Consider the following 16,185-nt stretch of genomic DNA (forward strand, 5'->3'; position numbering starts at 1 on the left):
TATTGTGTTATTGCTTTTATATATACAGTACAGACCAAAAGTTTGGACACGCCTTCTCATTCAAAGAGTTTTCTTTATTTTCATGACTATGAAAATTGTAGATTCACACCGAAGGCATCAAAACTATGAATTAACACATGTGGAATTATATACATAACAAAAAAGTGTGAAACAACTGAAAATATGTCATATTCTAGGTTCTTCAAAGTAGCCACCTTTTGCTTTGATTACTGCTTTACACACTCTTGGCATTCTCTTGATGAGCTTCAAGAGGTAGTCACCTGAAATGGTTTTCACTTCACAGGTGTGCCCTGTCAGGTTTAATAAGTGGGATTTCTTGCCTTATAAATGGGGTTGGGACCATCAGTTGCGTTGTTGAGAAGTCTGGTGGATAGACAGCTAATAGTACTACTAAATAGACTAAGAATTTGTATTATGGCAAGAAAAAAGCAAAGAAAAACGAGTGGCCATCATTACTTTGAAATGAAATCAAAAGAAATGAAGGTCAGTCAGTCCGAAAAATTGGGAAAACTTCAAAAGTGTCCCCAAGTGCAGTCACAAAAACCATCAAGCACTACAAAGAAACTGGCTCACATGCGGACCGCCCCAGGAAAGGAAGACCAAGAGTCACCTCTTCTGCGGAGGATAAGTTCATTCGAGTCTCCAGCCTCAGAAATCACAGGTTAACAGCAGCTCAGATTAGAGACCAGGTCAATGCCACACAGAGTTCTAGCAGCAGACACATCTCTAGAACAACTGTTAAGAGGAGATTGTGTGAATCAGGCCTTCATGGTAGAATATCTGCTAGGAAACCACTGCTAAGGACAGGCAACAAGCAGAAGAGACTTGTTAGGGCTAAAAAACACAAGGAATGGACATTAGACCAGTGGAAATCTGTGCTTTGGTCTGATGAGTCCAAATTTGAGATCTTTGGTTCCAACCACCGTGTCTTTGTGTGACGCAGAAAAGGTGAACGGATGGACTCTACATGCCTGGTTCCCACCGTGAAGCATAGAGGAGGAGGTGTGATGTGTGGGGGGGCTTTGCTGGTGACACTGTTGGGGATTTATTCAAAATTGAAGGCATACTGAACCAGCATGGCTACCACAGCATCTTGCAGCGGCATGCTATTCCATCCAGTTTAGTTGGACCATTATTTATTTTTCAACAGGACAATGACCCCAAACACACCTCCAGGCTGTGTAAGGGCTATTTGACCATGAAGGAGAGTGATGGGGTGCTGCGCCAGATGACCTGGCCTCCACAGTCACAGGACCTGAACCCAATCGAGATGGTTTGGGGTGAGCTGGACCGCAGAGTGAAAGCAAAAGGGCCAACAAGTGCTAAGCATCTCTGGGAACTCCTTCAAGACTGTTGGAAGACCATTTTAGGTGACTACCTCTTGAAGCTCATCAAGAGAATGCCAAGAGTGTGCAAAGCAGTAATCAAAGCAAAAGTTGGCTACTTTGAAGAACCTAGAATATGACATATTTTCAGTTGTTTCACACTTTTTTGTTATGTATATAATTTCACATGTGTTAATTCATAGTTTTGATGCCTTCAGTGTGAATCTACAATTTTCATAGTCATGAAAATAAAGAAAACTCTTTGAATGAGAAGGTGTGTCCAAACTTTTGGTCTGTACTGTATATATATATTTTTTTTATTATTGCAAAAAAGTCCACATCCCAATAAAGCTTATCCCTAATTCCCTTATTATATGTGGCGTCTGCCACATTCGTGATTTTTTTGGCTGCGGCAGCAGGTCCATTTCCTCTCAGGATGCAGATGAAGTAGTGTCTCTCGTGGCACAAGCCAGTGCCACAGAGTCCTCTGCCTCGGCTCCGTGCAGCAGCAGTTTGTCTCCTGTAGGACCAACCCCCATACCCCAAGAATCTTCCCAGCTCCTGTTTGAAAGCGACAGTGAGAGGGACATCTTGGGGGAGGTAATGCAGGAGGCTGAATTGCAGTTCAGTCCTCATGGTCAGGACCTTTTGGAAGGGATAGAGGAGGAGGTGGAGGGGGTACTGCCTGTATGTACCCCAGTGACATCCCTTCCAACAGGTGCAGGTGGTTTCAGCAAGCAAAATCCAGCACCTAGTCAGACCCAGGCATCAGCGAGGGGACAGAGGAGCCAGGTCAGGGGCTCCATGTCTGCTGTTCCCCTCAGGCCACCACTGGTTGGCCCTGGTTCTGATATATCGGGGGAAAAGAGGAGGGTGAGCGAGAATGGGTGCCACCTTCCTTTTGAGGCATCAGCAGCACTGATGAGGAGGAAGTGTAAATGTACCAAAAAATTTTATAAACTTTTTTTATTAATCAATAGTACAGTGTGTGTACATGACTAATAGCACTAAATCTGGTGATTATCTGACTTGTATCTGTCATTTTAGCAGCTTTCACATCTGTATGCTGTATCTCCAGTTTGCAGTTTTCCTAAATCTGGTGGGTTGAAACTAGCTTCCATACACTGTACACAAAAAGAAGAGAAACATTCTAATTTTCTTAATTTTCTCTCACTAATTCAGAAGCAGCCCCTATAGCATGGAATAATTTAGAGAGAAGTACTGGCCTGTACTCAGGTGAATAATGCACTTGGGCTGGGACAGAAACTGTCTGTTTAGTTGGTGCAGTCCTGCAAGCTCTCCTGTCTGCTCAGCTCTTGTTCACTACTTTCCCCTTCCCTCTCCATAAAATGTTATTGACAAATATAATCTGATGCTCCCTTCCTGCCAACCTATAACATATGGCTGCTGCTGAGTCCACCACTGCAGATGCTACTTCTTGCTGCTAATCCTCTACAGCCATCCCTATTAACACTACACATCTACCACTGCTACTACTACTACCCATAGACAGTCAATCTACTGGCTTGTATGTTCCATGCTATGCTGCTTCTGCTGCAATACTATTGCAGTTATGCCATATATTACCCTTTCTATATCTACACTGTACTGCTATTGCTCCCAATTAAAGAGATAATTTTTCTAGGCTTGTTCAGAATGAGGCACTTTTTCTTCTGACAAATAACGCTTGTGTGTTGTATGGGCAGGCATTCTTACACTATCAAGGCATAATTTGTGGACGCTTGGTCCCCCAACAAGCCACTATTCATGACACCTGCCCTCTATAAGGGGCAATTTTTGGAAACTTTAGAATATGAAAATGCATAACATATGCAATGGTGCTGTGTGTTTTTAAACATGTTCTTCCAGAACACCATCAAGCATGCATTTACCTATAGTTATGTATGCCATTGTCACTTAGACATGATTTACTATTCACAAAAACACAAATGTAATGGCACTCTGCAACCAGCACTCTGCCCTGCCTCTATGCTGGATGTTGAATGAGGCATTAGTGTACATTTTGGCCAAAGCGTAATAAGCCACTCACCACGTCAAGGTCGCCTCCATGAGTGGTCCCTAACACTAGTTCCTACCTGTTATGGGCCATGACAGCCCCCAGCTTTCAAGCAGTGGGAGGGAGGAGAGAAAAAGCTAAATTAGAGAATTCATGTTTTCCTAAAAATTTTGAGGCATATAAGACTAGAGGGTGCTCTATACCAATTTCCAGGGCAAATAGAGTATTCAAACTGAACATTTTCAAAAACAGTGTCAAATCGGAACTGAAACAAATCTCAAAAGGGTTGCTAATCTCTAATTTCTATTATAAATTCTGAATAAATGAGCAGTCTATATATTTTGTTTTGTGGCAAAAAAATTGATTTTCTCTTACAATATTTTGTTTAAATATTTAGGCATTATGATATCCCCCAAGATTGAAAACTTTTTACAACTTAATTTGACTCCATTTATAAGCAAATTAAGATGCAAAATTGCGATATGGCTCTGACTCCCTTTATCTAGAACTGATAGGATATACTTGGTGAAAATGGTGATTCTACCTCAACTCCTTTATGTCCTTAGCAACAAACCTATATAGATTGAGGATATGGTTTTTAAATTAATAGAGAGAATCATTAATGATTTGTTGTGTGGAAGAAAGCGTTAAGGCTTAAACTAGAATACCTATATAGGCAGGTGGAACAGGGAGGGTTGAACCTTTCCTTTTTCAAGGGCTATTTTATTTCTGGCCAGTTATGGTTATACTATCAATGGGAGAAGAGTGTACTTTGCAAGAGTCTGGTGAGGAGATCTCCTAATAGCAATATATTTACATTATTGGAATCTGGGCAGCTAATTAATGTTCAGGATTATAGAGAGACTAGAAGGCTACTCTCCAAGACATGGAATACCATTAGAGGATGGTTAGGAGTACGGGGATCTCTTCGGTTTACTCCTGTTTGGCAAAACTTTCGTCTATAGGCTTTGGATAAGCTAGCTGGGGCCACAACTGGCAAAAAAGTATATTTTTTATGTTGCATAGGTGGTGAGGAATTGAGAAATACTTCCAATTGCGGGGCTTGCACAGTGTGAGAATAGGGGTAATTTGCCCTGGTTTAGATATTTTTTAGTTACATTCGGCACTTTCTACTGTAAAGGAAAAATCACTATTGGAGATAGACACTGCTACATTTCTGAATGATTTTTTGGGTAACTCAGACCAGAAGGTCAAGATTGCCGATTTGCATAAATCTCTACTTAAGGCATTATTTATGAATTCCTGTTCACCAGGACAAAGGGCCTGGGGTGTTGACTGTCCAATGATTCAGTTGGATGGTTGGAGAAATATCTTTGCGATTTTAAGTTTGATTTCTCACAATTTTAATTATGTATTGGTTCATTTTAATATTTTGCACAGAGTTTGTCACCCCAAAATGGTTAAGAGATATTTCTAATTGTCCACGGTGGGATGCACTTGGGCTGATCACTTACATATGCTATGGTCTTGCACAGAACTAAAAGAATACTGGAATGCGATTAATAATTTCATTATGTACAAATTGAAACTGATAGTCCCATTTACTGTAGAATGTTGGATATTGGGTGATCTTTCCAAGGTAAATTGTTATAAGATTCTACTAACCAGAATAATGTTTTTGGCGAGACTTTTGATTACCTGAGTATGGTTTTTTATGTAATACTCCAAATGTGAATGCATGGATAAATCTGGTCAATAGGGTCAAAACATATGAAAATATATTATATAAGCAAACAGATATTGAGCAGAAATATGGGAGGTTTGGAGGTTTTAATCTTTCTTGCTTCCAGTCCCCTGTTTAACTTTAACTTTTTCCATTTTTGTACTTTATTCCTTTTCTTTTTCTCATAATTGGGTTGATAGAGAGATTAGAGATGCATCGCAAGGGAAGGAAAGGTAGGCTGCAATTTTAGATTGGTAAGGGAGGGGTAAAGTGATAATAACTGCTGATTGCTATTTTTATGGGAAAGATAATGTTTTGTAACTTATTAAAAATAAAAACTTTAAAAAAAACACCATCAAGCATACATTTACCTATAGTTATGTATGTCATTTTCACTTATACATGATTTACTATTGCTTTCAAGGAGTGGGAGGGAGAAGAGAAAAAGTTAAAATAGAGGATACATGTTTTCCTAAAGTCATATAAGACTAGAGGGTGCTCTATACCAATTTCTAGGGCAATTAGAGCCACTTTGGTTTGGGTCCATTGGGATTCAAATCAAACTTTTAAAAAAAAAATGGAAAATCGAACAACAAAAAAATCTCAAAAGGTTTGCTTATCTCTAATTTCTATTATAAATTCTGAATCAATGAGCAGTCTGTGTATTTTGTTTTGGGGAAAAAAATTATTTTCTCTTACTTTATAGAACTATTGTTTCCCTTTATATTTTTTCTATGCCAGTGTTGAGAGACCACAATGTCCATCCATAACTTACATTTTCAAACAAGATGATGACACAGCTAATTTTCATATATAGGTTAATTTTAACATAAAATAAATCAGCAAACAACTTAATAAATAAAAATAGATGCTCCCCGTGCATCACTTGTCTTCAGTGAAGTGTAATGTTGCCATTACATGGGGGGAAAATTTAAATAGGAATTGTCCTTGATAATACTGTGGAAAATTAACTCCAGCACGATAAGCAGTGTTCCAGTCATAAAGTTGCAAAGGTAAAGCTTTAAAGCTTAAATACTTTTCATTTCTCTATGAAATACCAGGGGATGTCACACCATGCAAATGACAATGAATGTGAATGATAAATTTAATCAAATGCATGACAACAACAGTGAAAAACAAACTAGGAACCAGAATCAAATCATACTCAGAATATTGTCAAATCAGTTATAGAGAACACCTCATATTCACAGTGGAATTGATTATTTTACATGCATTGCTCATTTTTAAAATGTGCATCCCTGGTGGCAAAGTTCTGACATGTTTATAGAGACATAATAGATTCCAAATAACATTGAAATCTGTGTAATTGGAAATAATTGTATTTATTTATAGAATTTCCTTCACCTTAGATTTAAAGGCACTTTCATAAGAAATATAGATAAAAAAGAGTAAAACAAGTAGTTTATACAATGCAGTCTTCCATATGGTTACAGGTTTTGGTTCAGGTTGGATGATAAATTCCATTTTTAATTTGCCTAAACAAGGGCTATTCAGCTGTTAGAACAGCATCTGAGTGGCCATGGCCCAATGAAAACTACAGGTTCTTGGTCATTTACAGAACTACATATAATTTAACTGCTAAAAGAAAAAAAGATAGATGCACCTCAAATCAATTTTATTAACTCAAATGTAAGGTCTCCTAGATATGCTGGCTAGTAAGGTGTCCACAACTTTTAATAAACAATGGCTTATGTTTTCTAGTAAAGAAAGACACCTGCTCAATTTGTCTATCTCCTATGGTTACTTTGCCACAAGAAATATTGTTCTATTATTTTTGAAAATTCTTCATCTTTAAATACTTGGTTAAAAAATGGAAAAGCATTACTCACCTGTTGAAAGTACCACCATTAAAGCTCTTTGGCATCTGGCCCTGCAGTTTTCAGTACTCATCGGACCAGAAATGACATTGATGACATGTTTTCACTAGGACACAAAGTGAGCCATAAAATTCCTCACACCTCTGTCCCTGCCTACTTGAATGACCACACTGTGTGATGTACCATAATTGGATGACTGCCCCTGCTTATTTAAGTGCTGGGGCTTACAGGGGATAAAAAAAGGGAAAAAGAAAACTATAAACAAATTGACAGGCAGGCACACTGGGACCGTATCAGTATCGGAACCGGGGTACACCAAGTTAGACTTACTGGATCAAAACTATAAGAGGACAACAGAGGCAAATCAGATCACAAATACAAACCAAATTCCAAAAAAGTTGGGACACTAAACAAATTGTGAATAAAAACTGAATGCAATGATGTGGAGATGGCAAATGTCAATATTTTATTTGTAATAGAACGTAGATGACAGATCAAATGTTTAATCCGAGTAAATGTATCATTTTAAAGGAAAAATACGTTGATTCAAATTTTCACGGTGGCCACAAATCCCCAAAAAGTTGGGACAAGTAGCAATAAGAGGCTGGAAAAAGTAAATTTGAGCATAACGAAGAGCTGGAAGACCAATTAACACTAATTAGGTCAATTGGCAACATGATTGGGTATAAAAAGAGCTTCTCAGAGTGGCAGTGTCTCTCAGAAGCCAAGATGGGTAGAGGATCACCAATTCCCACAATGTTGCGCAGAAAGACAGTGGAGCAATATCAGAAAGACTTTGCATCTATCATCATCAACTGTGCATAACATCATCCGAAGATTCAGAGAATCTGGAACAATCTCTGTGCGTAAGGGTCAAGGCTGTAAAACCATACTGGATGCCCGTGATCTCTGGGCCCTTAAACAACACTGCACCACAAACAGGAATGCTACTGTAAAGGAAATCACAGAATGGGCTCAGGAATACTTCCAGAAACCATTGTCAGTGAACACAATCCACCGTGCCATCCGCCGTTGCCAGCTGAAACTCTACAGTGCAAAGAAGAAGCCATTTCTAAGCAAGATCCACAAGCTCAGGCGTTTTCACTGGGCCAGGGATCATTTAAAATGGAGTGTGGCAAAATGGAAGACTGTTCTGTGGTCAGACGAGTCACGATTCGAAGTTCTTTTTGGAAATCTGGGACACCATGTCATCCGGACCAAAGAGGACAAGGAACAACCCAAGTTGTTATCAACGCTCAGTTCAGAAGCCTGCATCTCTGATGGTATGGGGTTGCATGAGTGCGTGTGGCATGGGCAGCTTGCATGTCTGGAAAGGCACCAGAATAACATATGCTCCCATCCAGACGTCATCTCTTTCAGAGAAGACCCTGCATTTTTCAACAAGATAATGCCAGACCACATTCTGCATCAATTACAACATCATGGCTGCGTATGAGAAGGATCCGGGTACTGAAATGGCCAGTCTGCAGTCCAGATCTTTCACCTATAGAGAACATTTGGTGCATCATAAAGAGGAAGGTGCAACAAAGAAGGCCCAAGACGATTGAACAGTTAGAGGCCTGTATTAGACAAGAATGGGATAGCATTCCTATTTCTAAACTTGAGAAACTGGTCTCCTCAGTCCCCAGACATCTGTTGAGTGTTGTAAGAAGAAGGGGAGATGCCAGACAGTGGTGAAAATGGCCTTGTCCCAACTTTTTGGGGATTTGTTGACACCATGAAATTCTGATTCAACATATTTTTCCCTTAAAATGGTACATTTTCTCAGTTTAAATTTTTGTTCCGTGATTTATGTTCTATTCTGAATAAAATATTAGAAGTTGGCACCTCCACATCATTGCTTTCAGTTTTTATTCACGATTTGTATAGTGTCCCAACTTTTTGGGAATCCGGTTTTTATAATACAAAGCCAGGGTCATACGCAAATGGTCAATTACAGGTCCAAATCATCAGGCAGAAGCTAATCCAAAAAGCAAGCCAGGGTCAAACCAGGAGATATAGAACAGCCAAATCAAAATCCAAGAATCAGGGTCAACAGAGTAGCCAAAGTCAGTAGTCAGAGTGTCCAGAGTAATCCAAAACACTAAGTGCTGGTGAGGTACAGAGAACCATTCATAGGCAACCTGTGATCAGCAAATTGCCTGTTTAAATACATCTCGCTTCCTGGTCATGTGACATGCCTGGTGTCTTGTGCCCAGTGATGTCAGCACACCTGACTTGGGAGCACTGGTCCTGTTTGGCCGACGCGGCTTCACAGTGATGTCTTCTTAGTAACTGCATTACAGCTGCTCTGCAGAGGAATGTGTTTGCCAGCCCCGGCTATTAAAGTGATATGGGAGGGTTGGTTTGATTGGCCATCTCCTTGGCACAGGAAGACCTGACCATCTCCTTGGCAACTAGACTCTAGCAGCTTTGCGTAGAGCGCGTCTGCTGACTCTGGTTGTAAGACCATTTCCTTACTATAACTGCTAATCTAAACATTGGTCTCAACAGTCATGTGTGCACTTCAGTGGCTGAAATTTTTAAACATGAATGATACTTTTTTATAACACCCACCACCCTTTACTTTTACTTTAAGTAACTGGTGTGACCCCCTTGTGTATCAATAACTACATCTAAAAGCTTCTGGTTATGGTTGATTAGTCCTACACATTTGCTTGGGGGAAATTTAGCTCATTCTTTTATACAAAATAGTTTCAACTTAAAGGGCTTCTGTCACCCCCCAAACACCAATTTTCAGTTTTTGACTTAATATATTTGCTAATGTTTACAGATTCAATATATATCCCTCTTACCTCAGACTGTGGTGTAATTTCAGTAAAAATCAGACTTTAGTGATATGTAAATTTCTTCACTACTAGCAAGTTGGGCGGACTTGCTGGTAGCTGCGACATCCTCTGTCTGAAAAACGCCCCCTCCTCCACTTGATTGACAGTGCCAGCGAGCACTCTCATGCTCCAGCTGGCCCTGCCTGCAGCTCAAATTCCGCGCCTGGTCGTCATTCGGTGCAGGCGCTCTGAGAGAAGGACGCTCACTTGGCCGCTCCTTCCTCAGTGCACCTGCGCCGATGACGTCAGCCCTACACTCGAAAGAGAAGTTTGGGCACAACCTGGGCTTTTAGGGTCTCCTGCCTGGTGGTGGCTGGGGTGCCCTTGATGGTGGCTGGGTAGTGGATTGCAAGGCAGGAGGGCAAGATGCAAGGACATGGTGGATGGTAAGAGGTAATGATCAGGCCTGACTTTATTATAACAAAAACAGTCTGTCTGAGGATGATGGGTGTCACAGTGCAATCACAAGTAGTACTGCATATGACCCAGGTTCTCTTGAGATCTCCCTGACAATGTGCTTTAGGATATGCTGGTAAAATTCATAATTCATTGTTCCATAAATGATAGTAATGAGTTTTTTTATGCAGGAATCCTGTTTTTCCTTTTCCTAAAAATAACACTTCTGTTTTAAATTAAAATGTTCTATTTTGGTTTTATCTGCCTTCAAAAAATAGTTCCAATAGCCTTCTGGCTTGTCCAGGTGACCTTTAGCAAACTACAGACAGACAATAATGACGTTTTGTAGAGAATCAGCTTTCTACTTGCAATCCTGCCATGCATACCATTGTTCTTCAGTGTCCTGATGGTGGACTCTAGTTGCTTATAGGTCACCTTTGGTTCATTTCTGATCTTGTGGACTATTATATGCCTTGCTCTTGAGATGATCTTTGTTGACCACTCCTGGGATGAAACTAGTCTTGCTCTGTAGGTACACAACATGTCTAACTGTGCATTGATAGAGTCCATACTCTTTAGAGATGGTTTTGCACCCTTTTCCAACCTGATGAGCATCAACCACACTTCTCCTGAGGTGTTCAGAAATGTCCTTTGCTTGTGCCCTGATAAATTTAATGTATTTTGAAAATCAGACTTTGATAGATTTTTTAAAAATTAAAACATGTTGCCTGCTGAGACTTGATTGTCATCTCATTGATTATAAACACCTGACTCAAAATTCAGCTTCAAATTATCTATTAATGGGGGGCGGAGCTAGCGCCTGAACTGACTGGTCAAATGCAGCAGTAGCTCCGTTCATTACATCGCCCATACAGCTTGATTTTCCAGCCTGTTGGATCCAAGATGGTAAAGATAGGAGGCTCTAAAGCGGCCGATTCCTCCAACCATCACAGATCTTCGACTAATGAAGGGGAGATGGATAAATTGATTACAAAAGCAGCCTCTGCATACGCCGCAAGGGAATCCAAGATGGCGCCGACCTCGCCGCACTCCGCTGTACACAAGCAGACAGTGGCTTCTGGCGCTTCTCATGGAGGTGAGGACGATGCAGACTCCCTACCCATCCCCCGCACGTACCTTAGAGATGCCCTCCCTTCTTCTCTGGCAGTGGAGCTCTGACCTCCTGTAATGACCGGCGTCACGCATAGGGAGGGAAAGGGGAAAGCCCTGCCAAAGGGAGAGGGAAAGGTGGGGACCCCTGACTCACCTTGCGGCTGGCACCTGACTGCCCTGACATCCCTATACGGGTTCCTCACCCGTGCGGCGATCACGTGTCTAAACCCTGGCTTTCCCTAAAATGAGCCCTAGATAGTGAACGGGCTGGTGGGATCGCTAGTCCGCACCACTGACACTAAGAGGAAAACACCAGGGAGAGGACAGACAATACAGACAAACACATAAACCCAGGTGGGCGACCACAGCAGACCACAAAGGTCCAACAGGGATCCAGAGGGAAACGTTCTGGACCAACAACCAGAGAACACAGCAACACAGCTCCAGTGGGTCAGTATAGAAGTCCAGGCAGGAAGCTCTATATCTGGCAACCAGAGAAGTGTGAGAGGGAAATATAAGGAGGTTGGGAGTGCTGGACAAGGAACAGCTGAGGAGAAGGAGCTACGGATCCCTGAGTGAGCCAAAAAGGGTTGCAAAGCAAACCCAGAAAGCTACCATAAGGAAACAGCCCATATCTTACTACAGCCAACCGCTGCGACTTCCTGACCCCGGGTATAACGGAGTCAGGCGTGGTACTTGACACCCTCGTGACAGTACCCCCCTCTCTACGAGGGGTCTCCGGATACTCAGGACCAGGTCTCTCAGGATGAGAGGCATGAAAAGCCTGAACTAGCCTGTCGGCGTTTACCTCAGACGCAGGAACCCACATTCTTTCCTCGGGACCGTAACCTCTCCAATGCACGAGATATTGAAGAGAGCGGCGGACCCGACGAGAATTAACAATTTTGGATATCTGAAACTCTAGATTACCATCCACAACAACAGGAGGGGGTGGCAGCGGTGACGGTTCTAGAGGTGGAACATATTTTTTGAGTAACGACTTATGAAAGACGTTATGGATTTTAAAAGTCTGAGTGTCAGAAACCATCATGATATAGTTTACTTTGCCCTCAAGTTTGCCCTCAGTCAAGATGGTGGATTATGTGTTTCCTGGTTGCCATCTCACTTCCTGTTCCTGTCAGAAACCACCCTGATATACTTTGCCCTGAAGTTTGCCCTCAGTCAAGATGGTGGATTATGTGTTTCCTGGTTGCCATCTCACTTCCTGTTCCTGTTCCTTTTTAAACTGGCCAGACCTTCCTGTCTTTGCTAGAGTATTGTGTTTGGCTTTTAGTCTGCAATCCTCTTGCTGGAACTCACTCCTCCGTGTGTTCTGTGCCCTAGCGGTTCTCCCTGCTACCTCCTGTTGCTGACCCGGACTGTTCTTGGACCTTCGTACCTGCTTGCTGCCTGCCCTGACCTTCTGCTCATCTACCTTCCTGCCAGCTTGCCGCCTGCCCTGACTTCTGCTATCCTGACCTCGGTTCTCGTCTACAGACTCTGTCTCACCCGTGCGGAGCACAACAACGTGGGTTCTGCTACATCCGTGTTATATATACTCTGCTCCTAAGTCCTGGCCATCGGATTCCAGTTCTGTTGCACCAGTATCGTGACAGAATACTCTAGCCACCATGGATTCCGCCGGGACTGCGGCAGAGACCCGTATTAAGCAGTTGCAGACTGTGGTATCTAGTATGCACGCGGAGTTGCAAACCTTAAAGAAGAAATACGATGCCTTTGAGGGCCAGACCGGCCCCAGCATGCAGTTTTATGGACAAACGATCCACGAACTCCGTGATACAGTGCAAGCACTGGCTGCTCGCATAACACAGGTGGAGAATGCAGCTCCTGCACCATCTACTACATCAACTCCTAAATTACCTCCATTCCGATTTGGCGGAGACCGCGACAAATTCCGGGGGTTTATCAATCAGTGTCGCCTCTACTTTGACGCAAACTCCTCCCAGTTTTCTACTGATCGATCTAAAGTGCTATGCATCATTATGCTACTAACACACAAGGCTATCGCCTGGGCGAGTCCGTTGATCGAAACTGGGGATGCCCGACTAAACAATCTGGAGGATTTCCTTGGGGCCATGAGCCAGATGTTCGGTGACCCTAACCGAGGTACTACAGCAGAGGCAGCCTTACTAGCCTTGCGCCAGGGCAGACGTCCCGTCACGGAATATGCTATGGACTTTAAAAGATGGTCCGTTGACACTAACTGGAATGATGCAGCAAAATTATCTTTTTTCAAGAAAGGACTGTGTAGTTCCCTAAAGGACGAGCTGGCCCATGCAGAAGCCCCCTTAGAGCTTGATGCCTTTATCAACCACTGCATCCGAGTTGATACACGACTAGCTGAACGACGGCAAGAAAGATGGGCCACACTGAACTATACTACGAAGCAGGCACTTTCTTCATCTGCCCAGACTTCAAAAGAAGTTCCAAAAAGAATCTACAAGGAACCAGAAAGTGAACCAATGCAAATAGACTCCATCTTAAAACGTGAAAATATTGATCGCAAGGAACATAGACTCCGAGAGAACTTATGTCTGTATTGTGGAAGAGCCGACCACTTCCTGATTAATTGTCCCAGACGTCCTCGAAAACTGGTGGCAGCCATTACAGACCCCGATCTCTCAGATGAAGACTCTGTGACATCTGAAGCGGAATCATTGGAAGAAACAACCATCCGCTCCATCTCTTCAGTGGCCCCTCGTATTAAGAAGGATAACAGAAACTCTCATTGTTTCCTCCCCATCAAATTTTCAATTAATTCCCAGTGGATATCCACCTCTGCGATGGTGGATTCCGGGGCTGGTGGCAATTTTATGGACTATTCCTTTGCAAGGAGACATGGGGTAAAGATTCATAAAAAACTCTCACCTATGATTATGGAAACGGTAGATGGTACCCCTTTAAATTCGGGCCCTGTAGATCAAGAAACAGAACCCCTCGACATCTGTATAACACCACAACATCACGAAGTTCTATCATTTCTTTTGATCTCCTCTCCTCATTTTCCTGTTATCCTAGGCTTGCCCTGGTTACAGGCACAGAACCCTAACATCAACTGGGAGACCAAAGAGATAACGTTTCCAGAGAAAGATGCTATGCCTACAAAACAGTCAGAACAAGGGGGGGAAGCCACATCCCAGGACGATAAGGTGGTGGAACTACCCCTCATATATCATATGGTCCGTATCAGATCGGGAGATGAATGGAAGACAGCATTTAGATCACGGTACGGACACTTCGAATACCTTGTCATGCCTTTTGGTCTTTGCAACGCTCCAGCCACCTTTCAACACCTGGCCAACGACATTTTCAGGGATCTCCTGGACCAATTTGTAGTCATCTATCTGGATGACATTCTGATCTTCTCTAACTCAACAGAAGAACATCAGCAACATGTAAGACTCGTTTTGGAACGTCTTCGGAAAAATAAATTATATATCAAACTTGAAAAGTGTGAGTTTCATCGAACTGAAATCCAATTTCTCGGCTACATAATTTCACCCCAAGGCTTACACATGGACCCCAACAAAATTAGAGCAATAGTGGACTGGCCTGTCCCCAGTAACTTAAAAGAGGTCCAACGCTTCATAGGCTTTGCCAATTTTTACAGACGCTTCATCAAAAATTTTTCAACAATAGTCACCCCAATTACACAACTAACCAGGAAAACGAAAAAGGAATTTGTTTGGTCACCTGAAGCACAAGAATCCTTTTGTTTATTAAAGACCAGGTTCACCACAGCCCCTGTATTGGTTCACCCCAACCCGGAATTGGCGTTCATCGTGGAAGTAGATGCTTCAGATTCTGCTATAGGAGCCATTTTATCACAGAGAACAGGAGACAAAGGATTGTTACACCCTTGCGCTTTCTTCTCCCAACGTCTATCTCCGGCTGAGAAGAATTACGACGTGGGAAACAAAGAACTACTGGCTATTATAGCAGCCTTTAAAGAATGGAGACATCACCTTCAAGGAGCCTCCCAGCCAATAATAGTTCTCACTGACCATCGCAACTTGGAGTTTGTTAGATCAGCAAAATGTCTATCTCCTCGCCAGGCCCGCTGGACTCTTTTTTTAAACCAATTCAACTTTGTGATTTCATACAAGCCGGGTTCTCGGAATGGCAAGGCAGATGCCTTATCCAGAATCTTTTCCAACGATGCTGTATCTACAACTCCACCTAAGACCATCATTCCAGAGTCTAGATTCATGGGGGTAATCCTTAATAAGGACCTACTTGAAGAAATCAAAGAAGCCTATGTCACTGACTCCCTCCTGGCGCAACCTCCCGATGATCTGCAATTAATATACAAAAACAAGGTATGGACTCATGGACAACAGATATATATACCCGAGGTTATAAGACTTAAGGTTCTAAGACTAGTCCATGACTCTAAGGTCGCAGGTCACAGGGGTGTGCAGAAGACTCAGGAATTCTTATCTCGTTTCTTTTGGTGGCCTAATTCTCGACAGGATGTGAAAAAATATGTCCTGTCATGTGATATCTGTGCTAGATGCAAGACTCCACGCTCCCTCCCAGTAGGTTTACTACAGCCTTTGCCGGTCCCCTCCCGTCCTTGGGGCTCCATTTCCATGGACTTTATTGTGGATCTACCTACATCCAAGGGACAGAATACAATCTTAGTAGTGGTAGACCGTCTCACTAAGGCTGCACACTTCATTGCATGTAATGGCCTACCATCTGCTAAAGAAACTGCAGACCTTATAATACAAAATGTGTTTCGTCTACATGGGGTGCCAGATGAAGTTGTCTCGGATCGTGGAGTACAGTTTACTTCAAAGTTTTGGCACAGTTTTTGCACATCTTTAGAAATCAATATCAATCTATCAACCGCCTTTCACCCTCAGTCTAATGGACAGACCGAACGCACAAACCAGACTTTGGAACAATACCTTCGATG

Source organism: Bufo gargarizans, chromosome 9, assembly GCF_014858855.1.
Source record: "Bufo gargarizans isolate SCDJY-AF-19 chromosome 9, ASM1485885v1, whole genome shotgun sequence".
Classification (NCBI taxonomy): domain Eukaryota; kingdom Metazoa; phylum Chordata; class Amphibia; order Anura; family Bufonidae; genus Bufo; species Bufo gargarizans.